Source organism: Dromaius novaehollandiae, chromosome 5 (assembly GCF_036370855.1).
Source record: "Dromaius novaehollandiae isolate bDroNov1 chromosome 5, bDroNov1.hap1, whole genome shotgun sequence".
NCBI classification, from domain to species: domain Eukaryota; kingdom Metazoa; phylum Chordata; class Aves; order Casuariiformes; family Dromaiidae; genus Dromaius; species Dromaius novaehollandiae.
This window is the reverse complement of record NC_088102.1, coordinates 10,444,020-10,456,899: the sequence shown is the minus strand read 5'-3', so window position 1 is coordinate 10,456,899 and position 12,880 is coordinate 10,444,020. Positions and strand designations below refer to the sequence as shown.

The window sequence follows — 12,880 nt, the reverse complement described above, 5'->3', positions numbered from 1 at the left end:
GGGAAAGCGTGTTAGGCAGAGCGGAAGTTACAGCTCAGAGGAAATAGGCTGTAGTCGTTAGATGATGTTGTCCGGAAAACAGTTTTTTAGCGTGCTAGGATTCAGAGAAGAGGTCATCTGCCTTAAAAAAAAAGCTCGGTCTTGCTCGGTCTGCGCGTGCCTGTGCAGAAGGCGGCTCCCCTCTCTTCCTACCGGGCTGGCTCTAATGCTGAGGCCTTATGTGTTCTTACCGCTCTGAACTGAACCTGCAACATAAAGCGCAGGAACACAGCAGGCTGCTTTTCCAGAGGCGGGAACTCTGATTTTTCCAGCGTGCATTTTACTGCTCCCTGATGTGGGGGACATAACGGAACGCAAAAACAGCTAGGTGCGAAAAATAGATCAAATATTTGTTACTTTCACACCTTTCAGGTGCACTGATTTATCTTCTGATTATTCATTTCTTTTGACGTGAGGAATCCCAGAAACCTCTTACTCGGATCCCGCAATGTTTTACACTTGCATACGATTGCCTGTCTTCTTCGCCCTAGTAGAAAACTCAAGGGAAAAAAGAAAAACCCAAACCACTGCGCATCTTTAGAGGTTCAAACCAGGGGAATATACATTCATGTGGCTTCCCAGAAGACGTGATACTTCAGCACGATCCAGACTCTGTCCGTCCCCCTCCCTTCGCTGGAGCTGACAAGAGCCGGACAGCTTTTAGTGAAGCGCTGCTGATGTTCTTGGTGTTGCTTCCTGGGGGAGGGCGTCGGAGCCCGGCCTCCGCTCGCCGAGCACAGACCTCCGAAGTCAGCAGGAGGTTAACTCAGACCACAGCAATTCCCCTCACCGTGGACTACAGGCTGTTGGATTTCGTTTCAGTGATGAGCTTCAAGTACAGCCAAAAGCGGATAAAGGCACGTTGACCTCATAGCTGTGAATACAGTTTGAGCGGCCAAGACAATTAAAAGCATAAAATATTCACCATCTCCAAACTCCTGGTGAATCCTAAGAAATTATCTCTGCCTGGTATGACTGAAAGGCTCGAACACCCGCGGTACAGCACACGGGAACGCAGCCATCTCCAGGGAATCACTACGAGTACCGACTACAGTCAAACCGACTTCAGTCAAAGATTTACACAAGCCTCGAAACCTAATAGTAGAGTTTACTTTACAAGAGTGCCACACCAAAGATAGTAAAATGAAGTTTTAGCTAACAAATCAGCACGCTTCCACAGAAAAGCTACAGCTATCCTGGAATATGTCAGCAGCGCAGAGGGCCTACTGCAGATTTATAGTTTTCACAGTTTATTGTTAAAGAGTTATTGTTAACTCTAGTGTTATAGAGTTACTGCAATTAAAGGCTCCAGTCACACTTATCATTTTAAACATAACTAAAACAGCCCAATAAATTCTGAGACGTGATGTATTTTCTTATGCTGCTAAATTTCTGAAACTTTTTCATGCTGGACTTTTAACCTATGTTAAGATAGGTTTTGAAAGCAAATTGCCTGCTGTAAGCTGCTTTTCCTTTAATTTGCTTGGATCTGCAAAACTCTTTATGGCTTTTCTTTATTATAACAAAACATATGACAAGGCAATACTTAAAGATTTCCCTCATGCATGCAGCAGGTGATCATAACCAGAGTATTGTATCTCTCAAGAGTCACATACTAGACTTTACATTTCAGTGCTTCTTGTTTCATAAATGATAAATAAGAATGATTATTTTTGTTGTAGCGGCGCAGATCTTTTGTGTTTTCTCATGTGAGTAATGCTTCTTCTCTTTTCTATCAAAGCTTTCAGAACATGTACTTTTCATGCTTTCCGCAGGTGGCCACAGCTACAAGTCCTACCTCTGATCACCTGGATCCACATGATCAGAGATATGGTAAGGCACATGGAGGGGCGAGGAGCCTAGACAGGTGGACAGCTAAATTTTACCCAGCATTTCCTAACATTTTGTGAACTGCTCACAGCAAAGACATACATGATCCCACTTGTACTCACAAGGTTATGGATCTCTCTTTTTTAAATGCTTCAAGGTTAATCTTAGTCTCAAATACCACAAACATACAGAGGCCCTAGTGCCAAGTCAATATATTGTGATGCTATATATATATTGCAAATGGTATTTATTGAGATATAATATCCACACAAACAGAATTCCTCTCGTAGAAGCACAGCTACTATAAAAGTCCAAATATATGTATGGAGAAAGCACATAAAGCAAAATTCATATTTATCATAAATCCCCTTCACTGTAAACAAACTGCAGTTTGCACCTTGCAATTCATCGCAACAGTTAGGGCTACGGCTCTTTGTGCGGTAAAAAGCGTTTCACTAGGTTTGAGATCATATGATGGGTTAAGTGTACCAACAGAGGAAGTAAGAAAAACAACGTGCACGATCTGGAATAGAGATTACTGAATGGAGGGTGTGTGTCGGCCCGGGAACCAACGTCCCTCCGAGAGCTTTGGAAGGCTCCGTGCACAAGTCTGAAATCCACCGCACTAAAAACGCAGATCAGAAACTTTTTCAGCGGGTTGAGCACATTTGCTCATCGCTGCTCAGATTTCTTCCCACACGCAAGAAAGCGATAAAACTTGACGCCAGGTGTGATGCACCTCAGACGAGGCTCGGGGCACACTTGCCCCTGGCAGTATCAGGTAACCCACGGCATCTGCGGGTTTCACTTATCAAGCACAGCAGCTGGGAGCGTTATGTCTTTATAATCTCAGTGCCCAGCTTCTAGATCAGAGGACGCTGAATACACACACCCACATCGCTTAACAGCTTTAAATGCCCATCACCTCCTGCCAACTCGTGCAATCTGCGTGCGAGACAAAAGGAGAGAGAGAGAGGGTTTTTTTGAAAAATAAACAAAAACTTACCAAAATAAACTGAAGTTCTCTAAAGTTGCCCTGAAGTTGAAATAGCCCCGCGCAGGAGCGCAGCGCCCGCCCGACGCTCCCTCCCTCCCTCCCGGCTCCCCCGCGCCCGCAGGAGGGCTGCGCACACACTCGGCAAACAATTTCCCTTCTATGTCGAGCGGGGCGTTGCTGGGCCGCCGGCGAGGGGACGGCCGAGCCCGGCTGCGGCTCCCCGGCACCGCCCGCGCAACCCGAGCCCCGCCGCGCCGCTCCGCTCCGCTCCGCTCCGGCCCGGGGGCAGCGGGGCCGCGGGGCGCTCGGGGCCGGGCCGGGGCGCTGCGTCGCCGCCGGCGGCGCGGGGGATGCGGGCGCCGCGCAGGACAAGCATCGCTGCTCCTGCCGCTCGCTCCCAGCCTCGCTTCAGGCCACGAGCGGCTCACTAACGGTATAGATACACATATCAACAACCTCTCCTGCAAGCGTGCGCGCACGGGATGCGGCTGTCACAACAGCGCAGTTCAAGTGTGTTTCAGTGCTGCTCCAGCGTCCTCCTCAAGCTCGTTTTTGCTTGTCATTTCTTGACAACTGTTTAAACGTTTCCAAAAACTCTGAACGCTGAGCTGACGGACTTTACCCCGCGGTGAGCGTGACTTGCAGCCTGGGAGTGCCGGTGTGCACAGGGCTGCCTTCGCCCTGGCTCATGATACTAGCACGTCAAGGGAGCCACTTAACGCCAGCAGAAAACTGATTTATTAAAACCCCCAGCCCCTCCTCTCTCCTGCTGTTTTCTATTTCTCCATCTCCAGCAAAAAGAAAGAAACTCATAATGCAGCTGATTCCTCCCTCTCGCCTTAAGCTTCAGAAAAATCACAGCAACGCATTTCAGTCGGGGCTTGCTTGCTTTACAGAAGTATTTGACTATTTGTTTGCATGCTGTCAAATACGTGTCAGGTGAGGGAGTGCAAAATGCAAACACCACATAAGCACCTTGGCAGTGTCCTGCAGTCGCTCTGGCTGCTTTGCCAGCACACTGGAGCAGAACATGAACTGGCAGAAAAAGTGCCAGCGAAAAGAAAAGACTTGTGTTTACAGAACAGCTTCATTTCATGTCAGGGCAGATGTCGTAATGCTGGGGATTTTTATGCTGTAGGCTCTGAGGACGTTTCTGTATCTGAAATTCTGCAGATCCAGTGTTTGTGGACCCAGGTTTAGAATGGGTATGCACCGTTTCCGCAGAGGGCGTGTGGAAATCGGACTGGGAGGACTGAGTGGATACCTCTGCCTCCATTTGGTGTGGATACTTAGGCATTATCTGAAAACTGGCGTTGGGCACTGCTTGTTCAAGCCACAGGACCATACCTGAACCAGCTTTCAGCATAATCCCGACAAACGACACACATTTCTAGACATGGACGTGCAAAACCAAAGCCTAACGTGATGGCAGGGAATGGCGCAGCAACAGCACGTTTGGACGCAGAAATTTGGCTCCCACCTGCAGAACCAAAGATGCCACCGGCAGCACTCAAATAGGGCACAGACTGCGTGTGTAACAGCAGCAGGGCATTGGACTCTCCCTTCAATACTTTATTTAAGCTGCATTTGCTGAATGTATTGATGGGTTGTTTTGTTTTTTAAAAATTCTTAAAGCACACAAGAGAAAAAAACTTATGGCCAAGTTGACAAAAGCCAACTGTTTTTCTGCAAAAAAGAACAAGGGAAAGCCATAAACCTGGAAGAAATGAGTATATTCCTTATTGGAAGTATTGGGAAATCTACATTCATTGTCACTGGCTTTTTTGCAGGTTCATCTCAGAGCTGAACATGTAAGCGCTAATGCCTGACCAGTGCTGTGCTGTTATAACTCTGGTGAACTCACCTCATATATTAAAAATTTACCCCCACATAACTTCAGGCTTAAAATCACGCTTTTTGCCAATTAACAGAACGTCCGTATGGCACAGCTCTCTGACTATTGAAGTATTTTAACATTATTTTACTGACATGAAAACACAATGCTCACTTGATTTATTAAAAAAACAAAACAGTGGGATAGCACAATGTTTATGGAATCAATTACTCTTCTACCAAGCTATTAAAAATGGTACCAAACTGGTCAATTCCAGTTCTCCAGATGATTCCAGCACAACAGAGCTGGCTTATTCACTGGGCATAGCCCAAACAGCAGCTTTCAGCTAGCACTGAATTCTGCACGACACAGTGAGTGGATTTACTCTTCTTCACAGATGTCTTAATATTAAAAGAGAAACTCTTTGAATTATGCTGAGGCAATAGCACAAGTTCCTCTCTGCTCCATTGCCTTGCCAGGGAGCGCCACTATCTCACCTTTCTCTTTTCCACCACTAATCCTGTCTTCCCGGCTCTCTAAATTACAAGTTCTTTACTCAGTTTGCAGGTAGGGCTGAAGATGCACAATAGAACGGCAGGAATGACACATGAGTTTCGATTACTCACACCCTGACCCATCAGTGGGCTGATATTAGGCCTGCATGTAAGGGTGTGCTGCTTTACTGATAATTGTGAAATGGGATGAAAGCCAATGGGTATTGTCCTCTCTTGTCTTTGGTTCAAAGAGAGGGAGACAAAACGTTCGCTGAGAGTATAATAAAATATGCTCTGAAACATAAATTCATGTAATGTTGCGGAGGACGTATGTGCAATCATTTCTCTTCCTTTTCTTTGTTAGCAACTATGAATGTTGAGGCATTTGGGGGAAAAATATGAAGTCACAAACTTCCACATGTCGAGGAGAAGACTGGGCAGCCCAGAAGACTAGTTACATGAAGCGGTCTTGTCGGCACAATTCAGAGAGGAGCTGAAAACCGTGTGCCTCAGGCTTAGACAGAAATGGGCTGCCAGGAGACGGAACCACACAAGAAAGAAAAACGAAGGGAAAACCAAGAGCAGGGTGAAAAGAAGATGCAGAAGAGCAGATGGAACTGAGTATCAAGATAGCAATGGCAGGAATGAATAGACAGCTGTGGAGAGAGCTGACCACCAACTCTCAGAACAAGCACAGGGGAAGGTAAATATAACATTAATAATCAATTTACAGCCATCAGCTATGCTTTGTCTCCCATGAATCTTCATTTTGGTAACACCCAGTGCCAAAGTGTGTATATACATATATATTATAATCCTTTAGGTAAACTAAAAAGGTACATTAGCCAACCACACAGACTTTCTCTGAATTTCTTCTCTTTTGCAATACATAAGCCATTAATTTGATTGATTTGCTTCAACAGTTTTTTGCATAAAATTCATCCAGCTGCAGGTAGGCATATAACCTCATAAACAGAAAGAGAGCCAGGTATGGAAATGAGGTTTCATCACTGCCTCTTTTAAGAAGCCTCAGTATTGGACTCAAAGACCTCATTCTGAAGTTAGTCGTTTCAGACAAATTCAAAAAAAAAAAATTTTTGAAAGGGTGTCATTCACGTATCTTGTAACCGAACTGGAATCTGTCCTCCAAATAGATTAGTCTTTTCTTGTGCTTTTTATGGCCTCTGCACCAGGAGCTCGCTCGAAAGCAGCTCTGGTGCCGACCTGCTCTTGCTAGGCTCTACCAAGGCTACCTGCCCGTGCGCTGGCAGCACACTGCGACCACTGGTATTTCACGTAGTAATAGGCTTCTCCTTTGTGAACATAAACAAATGTCAAGTCCACAATACCCAGGGATGGAGTAGTAAAAGCCAAGCTCAAGGGAAAAATAAACAAAGCCAGGGTGGGGTTGTGTATCTTCAGAAGGTCAAAAGTCCTCTTCAAAGATTCCTACATATATTGTTTTCACTTCAGTGGTTAATATTCTTGCTGATGACCCCAAAAAAAAAGTTAAAAATGCTGATCTGCAACCAGCATAAATAACCCCCCCCCCAACAATAACAGAGAAAGCATTAGCTAGGAATGAAACAAAGTGAAACGTTCCCAAGACTGATGATCCTTTCATTAACAGGAGGAGTAGAAAAAGGAAATTAATTCACTCTGGAGGGTTTTACTTTGTCCCGGGGCATGGGCTCTGTCTGCCGTTGTCCTCCAAACGCCTTTCCGCTGGCTCGCACAGCGCCGGCGTTAACTTTCTGCCCCGAAACGGCCAAAACAAACCAGAGGTCCAGGCAGGGGTCCGCGCGAACCGTGGTCCTCGGGGACGTGCTCCCTTCCTGCCCCCACCAGCTGTGGAGCAGCTCATCCAGGACGCGAAAGCCGGAGGGAGAAAAGGGCAGCGCCAGAGCCTGCCGCGCTCCTCACGCCCTGCCTGAGCTGGTGGCACAGCCAGCATAGTCCCCGGGTCGCCCAGCGCGCATTGGTCTCGGGGTTGTGTGCTGCGGAGGGCTTTAATTAAAAGTTAATATTTATTCCATGTTCCCCCCAGCCATCTCTTTCCCTTTTCTCTGCTGTTCTTAATTTTCTGCTCAACTTGCGTTTGGAGCTGGCTGACCTCGGACCTTTACTATTTTACTATTTCCAAACTCGTAACAGTGGACAGAAGGCAGAACCAGACTCGTCCTTGAAAAGTGAAAATAAGGGACAAACAGCAGATGAAACGGGAACAAAAGCAGTGTTTCAAGTTGGAAGTATAGGTGTTAACTACTCACAAATAACCTGATTGCACCAGGTGGCAATGCTCAAAAAAAACATCTGAAACAAATTATTTCTCATTCTACAGTGTCATTATACTACTTAGCCCTGTTGCTTGCCACAGGCTTGGTACTTTTGGTTATCACCATCTCAAGATGTTCAATTTCTGGGTTTGGAAACCCAGAAAAAAACCCTAAAACCTGCCAAACTCTAAATGCAACATTCCAAAGTTCTGCATTTTTGAGCCACTGCATAGTGGGTATTTCTGATTTCTGAAGAGAAAGGTACTTTTAAAAATCCTTGTGGGACGTTTGTTGCATTTGCTCAAGACACTTTATCAAACCAAAAGTTGCAAGGATGCTGCCACTGATGTTTCTAGGTCACATATAAAAATCAGACACGGATAAAAGAGAAAGTGCAAACACTTGATGCGATAGTTTAGATACCAGTTGGAAAAAAAGCAAAAGTTTTCAGTCGTTATGACAAGACTTTGGTTGCTTCACTATGATTTTTTTGGCTCTTTTCCAGTCACCCTGTGAAGGGGTAGTATGGGCTGAGTCCCATACAAAATCTGATGAATGGACTTTCACCCTTTGCTAATTTTGCAAAGTTAAACTGCTTTTCATGGGGACTTGCATGGTCAGGTCTTGTGACAAAGACTATCACCAACCGTGGAAATGATTCAGAGTGAACCCTCCGGCACTTTATTTTTCCCAAAGCCTTAAAAATGGTTCTTAAGCAAACATCTTCAAGAAAAAACGCACTGGCAAATGATCTCACTGCGTGCTCTGGGGTTTCCATGGCATTTACAGAACAACCACCGGTCAGCACATTTGTCGAAATGCAGAAAATAAGGGAGTAACTAGGAACTGGAATGAAATAATCCCTTTGCTCTGACTCCAGGATTTCTGCGAGACCCTTGGTGGTGGCATGGCTGTAAATATTCACAGAGCCCATCTGGTGTCGCCCCAAAAAGGGCTGTTCGTACAGCGCCCGCGGTGGCTCCCAGCATGGAGGCACATCTCTGCCGGTTACTTCTGTCCAGGACTGTTTTGACCCAGGCCCGTGCACGGCCTTTTGAATGCCATCCGTTGTTGGATAACCAGCAGCCGTAATTTTGCCCTGCTGGTGGGGCACAACCAGCCCTTGAGAAAGCCAGTGAGCAGCAAAACCAGGAGAAACTCCCTCACAGTGAGAGCAAGTGAGCACCAGCTGCCTTCTTGCTTCCTCCTCCTTGCTAGGCACTCCATTGCCTTCTGCACTGCAGCTTATTTGGCTTAACTGGCTGGGGGGAGCCCCCGAAGGGGAACCGGGAGGGAACGGCAGTTCGCAGGGGGTCAGAAAAAGTCGGCTTGTTCCATGGTTCCTTCATGGTGTGATGCTGGCTTCATCCTGGGCAGATGTCACCGCTTTGACCAGGTTCAGCTTACGAACTCAGTAGCGAGATAGCCTTGGCGTGGGACCTGCTGAGGAGCACCTTTCCCCACCACTGCGCCGGTGTGTCTCCGTTCAGCTGCCAGGCGCTTGCTTGAAAGAACCAACCCGAGGTGTAATAATTAATTCCTCCTAATTTGATAATGACGCTAATGGTAAACAAAGTCACTGTTCAGTCTCGCATGGCACACAGTGCTACGCTGGTTCTGGCTGCATTTGGCAATAGATAAGAATCAATGAAATGAGAGGAAATAAATCACCTTGTTTCAGGAGGAGAGATTATACATTGTAGATTTTTGCTGGCAGAAGTGCTCTCAATTTCTGATGGAAACTCATGGAAAACCAGGCTAAGAAGAAAGACCGTAGAGCCAGAAATGCAGAGCATCCCGCGAACTCCGAGCTCTAGCAGCAGCGAGCTGTATTCTTCCATAATTTGCCATCCTACATCAGTGCTTATTTTTTTCATCATTTCTTTACTTGTAAAGAAAATTGTTTTAGTTTTATTTTTGTTTAAAAAGGGTTTTTTTTAAAGTATCTGGTGAGAAGGGGGGGAAATGGTTTGAATGTTAATGTTTTTTCCAAAACATTGATTAAAGTATTTGGGAAATTATTTTTATTAATTAAGAGAATCTTTTTATTAATTAAAAGAATCCCAGGAGGTACCTAGGTTGACCAGTGAAAAAAATCATACAAGAGCAAAAAAAAAAAAAGGGGGGGGGGAAGAAGGGGTATTGCTTTACTGTTTTCTACATCATGCTTGGTCAGCTTAATTATACAGTAGCTTTGTTTAAAAATCTTTCTTTTTTGTAAAATAAAAAAACAGTCTCCTTAAAGGCTTTTTATACAAAACAAGTATTTCTATGCATAAATGGTGAAGACAGAAGTTATTGGGGGAATTTTTAAAGTGTATTTTTCTGTCCCTGCCAAGTTCTCGCCACGGGAACTAAAACGGGTGGCTGAGGTGCTCCTGGTGGCATCGCCTCCCCGGCCCTTCCCACGCCCCAGCTCCGGAGCTCCTCCGAGCCCGGCTCCTGTGCGGATCAGGCTCCTGCGCGGGTGGACACATGTGCCGCATCCCAGCCCCTGCCTGTGACTAACGTAAATGACTCAGGCAGCAAACACAAAAGGCCATTCACAGGCACTTCTATTAATGCTTCCCTTTTCCTGCTAAATATACACGGTTCCTCATCTTCTGCTGACTGTATCTGTATATGGAGAGATTCAGTTCGGCAGCACCGACCCTATGCATTTCCAAACTCAAAATCCTCCTGGATTCACAAAGCTATTCCTTTTCCCAACACTCAGTTTCTCCTACAACAGAGAGATGACAGAGGAACATGTGTGATGAAAAAGAGATGAGCAAAACTGTAGTTAGTCTCTGTCACATGTTTAAATCTAACCTGTCAGTCCTCAATGAAGATCCTAGCATGCCCAAAAGGCAGCACGTTATCCTTAAAGCAAGACACACAAAAGGCAATGATTTTGAACGTGGCGGTGGCCAGCCCCGAGGTCCCGCAGTGCCGCAGGACGGCGGTGAGGGCTCAGTCCCCGTGCCCGAGTCTCTGCACAAATACCCGCCGGGGTCATCTCCCAGCCACCCGCAGACTGACGGCAGGAGCAGGCTCAGCCCGTAATATAGCTGAAGAAGCTCAGTTACGCAGGCTTATTTATTTGGATTCAAAGCAAATTTATCCAGGCACTTATTTACAGCAATAGAAAGGCTGAGCATGTCTTATGATAAACTGCTGCCTGAAGCCCATCTTCTATCTGTAGTCGCTAAGGTAGCTGATATGTCCCTCGGCTGAAGGAACCTCCCGTTATTCTGGGCTCTGCTACATGACTCAGCCCCTGGGAGCTATTTAAGGCGGCCGAGGGGAGAAGCTGCCAGCCCGGCATCCCCTTCTGTTTTCCTTGCAGCAGTGGGATGCGGCTTTGCACCATCAGCGTTTTATCTGCGAAACAGAGCAAGCGTGTTCGCGCCCTGCAAACCGTCTGGAGGGATTACACTGACTGAAGCCATAGTCGCACGCTCTCCTGTTGTTGATGTATTATAAATGGTCCATTATTCATCCGCGTGAGGAAAGCCAGGGGAATAGAAAATTAAAACGTGAAGCTAGCGAGCACAAAACCCGAGCAAGTGATTCATGCCGTGTGGAAAACGGGCCCCACTGGGTGTAGGTTACATTGCACTAGGTACAACTACAGGGGCAAATAATTTAGCTCATTAACAATAATATTTGTCTTTCTCTCAATCCTGAAAAATGCATGGGTAAAAACAGTGCGTGAAATCTGTGTGAGACTTCGCTCAGCAGATCCCTTCCCCAAGCCTCTCAGCCCTGTCTGATGGCAGAGGCAGGCGCAGTTATTTTCTGCCCTGTGAACATGGGGATAAGATGGCAGAGCAGATTTTGACCGGCATGCAGAAACAACAACATAACAACAACAATTAACCAGATTTGATCTGGCCGCCCTGTGTGCCCTCCTCCTTTCATCTCCGGTTGGGCTGAGTTCGGAGGGTTTCCCACTGACTCGCATTTCTACTGCCCCTCTGCTTGGAGGGGGTTCAGTAAGAAACATGAAGCATATTGCCACCTTCCTCCTGCTGACTTGTACAGAAAAAACAGAAGCACTTAAAGGTAATGGGAAGTCGCCCCAAAACCGCCTGAAATTTTAGAACTGGCAAAGGAAAGAAGAAAGAGTGAAACATCCCAAATGCCCCATCAGTCAGCTGTATTATCCTATCATGTGTGGTCTCTGTGAAAATCTTGTCGTATCTCACAAACTGTGAGAGCATGAAGAAAAATGCTGTGTATGTACACTCTGTAATCACGTTATTATAAAGCCATGAAAAGGTTTCTGATGTGAGTCATCCAAGAAGAGATGAGGCAGGGCAGTCAATTCACTTTTAAACAGGAGCATGAGTCTAGAACAAAACCAACTAATCCAGAGGACCATAGGTGCTGCAGACAAGTCTGAACAATGTTTTATTTACAGTCTCACACCTACGTCTCAGAGAGGCTGCAAATCTAATTCCCTGCATTGATTTGGGGGAGGAGGGAGAGTGCAGGTGCCAGCAACAGCTTTGAAGATTTATTTGCACTCTATGGCAGCCGCCTAACTTTCCAGTAAACTAGGAGAAAGGGGGAAGAAGGGCTGTGAGAGAGAAGAGCAAGAATATGGTTGACATGGTCTCAGGTAACTGCACAGAGAAGAAGTCTTAGTGAAATCCTAAATGAGAGCTTGGAAAAGACACTAGCTTCAGGTACAGTGTTAAACCTTCAGTTTCTTAGTTTATGTTTTTTTAATGTGGGGGAGCTTTTGACTTTCAGCAAGGGAACAAGTTATAACAGAGCAGCATTGCAGAACAGCCCTTGGGATGCCTATGAACCAGAACAGGTTTGGGAATCAGCAGAACAGGGCCCACCGTCAGCCAGGGGATCATCCACTCTTCTTTAAAAAGGAAAAAGTCATCCTGACAGAAGTTACCCGGAGCCTTACCTGCAAGACAACCCTTGAAATTTAAGAAACAGTCATGATATGAAGACCAAACTGACCAGGCAATAGGCAGAGTGGGAGAGCAGCACTAGAGCCATGGATGGATGATGAGACAACTGGGGTACGCTCTCCGGATAGCACCAACAGGAGACACCCAGGAGCCTGAAGCAGACTTGCTTCCCATGCACAGCTAGATTTTCTTGGCTAGCTAATTTAATTCAGTGGCCCTGTTTTTTCCCCCTTAAAACTTCTCTACTTCTGGCTAAAACATGTCCCTACAGGGAACACCCACGTCCTGGGGAAGGTGGATTGGCAGCAGGTCAGCCCCCGCTTGGGGCCGACCCTGCTGATGCGCATAGCTCAAGAGAAGAGACAACTGAGAAAAGCCGTGGTACGCATTAGTGCAGTATTTGCTGGAGGGATTAGAGTTGGATACAGGTTAGACCTAGTCAAAGCTCGGCTGAGGAGAGCACACCTTCACCTGGACTGAAGGAGCAGTATGGC

General features: G+C 46.3%; 1 protein-coding gene across 2 annotated transcripts in view; it reads right to left on the bottom strand.

The window, feature by feature from the left end:
- Window positions 1-12,880, bottom strand: part of AHNAK2 (AHNAK nucleoprotein 2) — a 69,372-nt gene that overhangs the window by 54,412 nt on the left and 2,080 nt on the right. Inside the window, exon 1 of one of the 2 annotated variants that reach the window (XM_064511986.1) lies at window positions 2,876-3,047. The exons of the other annotated variant lie outside the window; for it this stretch is intronic. The gene's annotated coding sequence lies outside the window, so the exon portion shown is untranslated. Of the gene's footprint in view, window positions 1-2,875; window positions 3,048-12,880 lie in introns of those variants that run through there. 2 annotated transcript variants of the gene reach the window in all.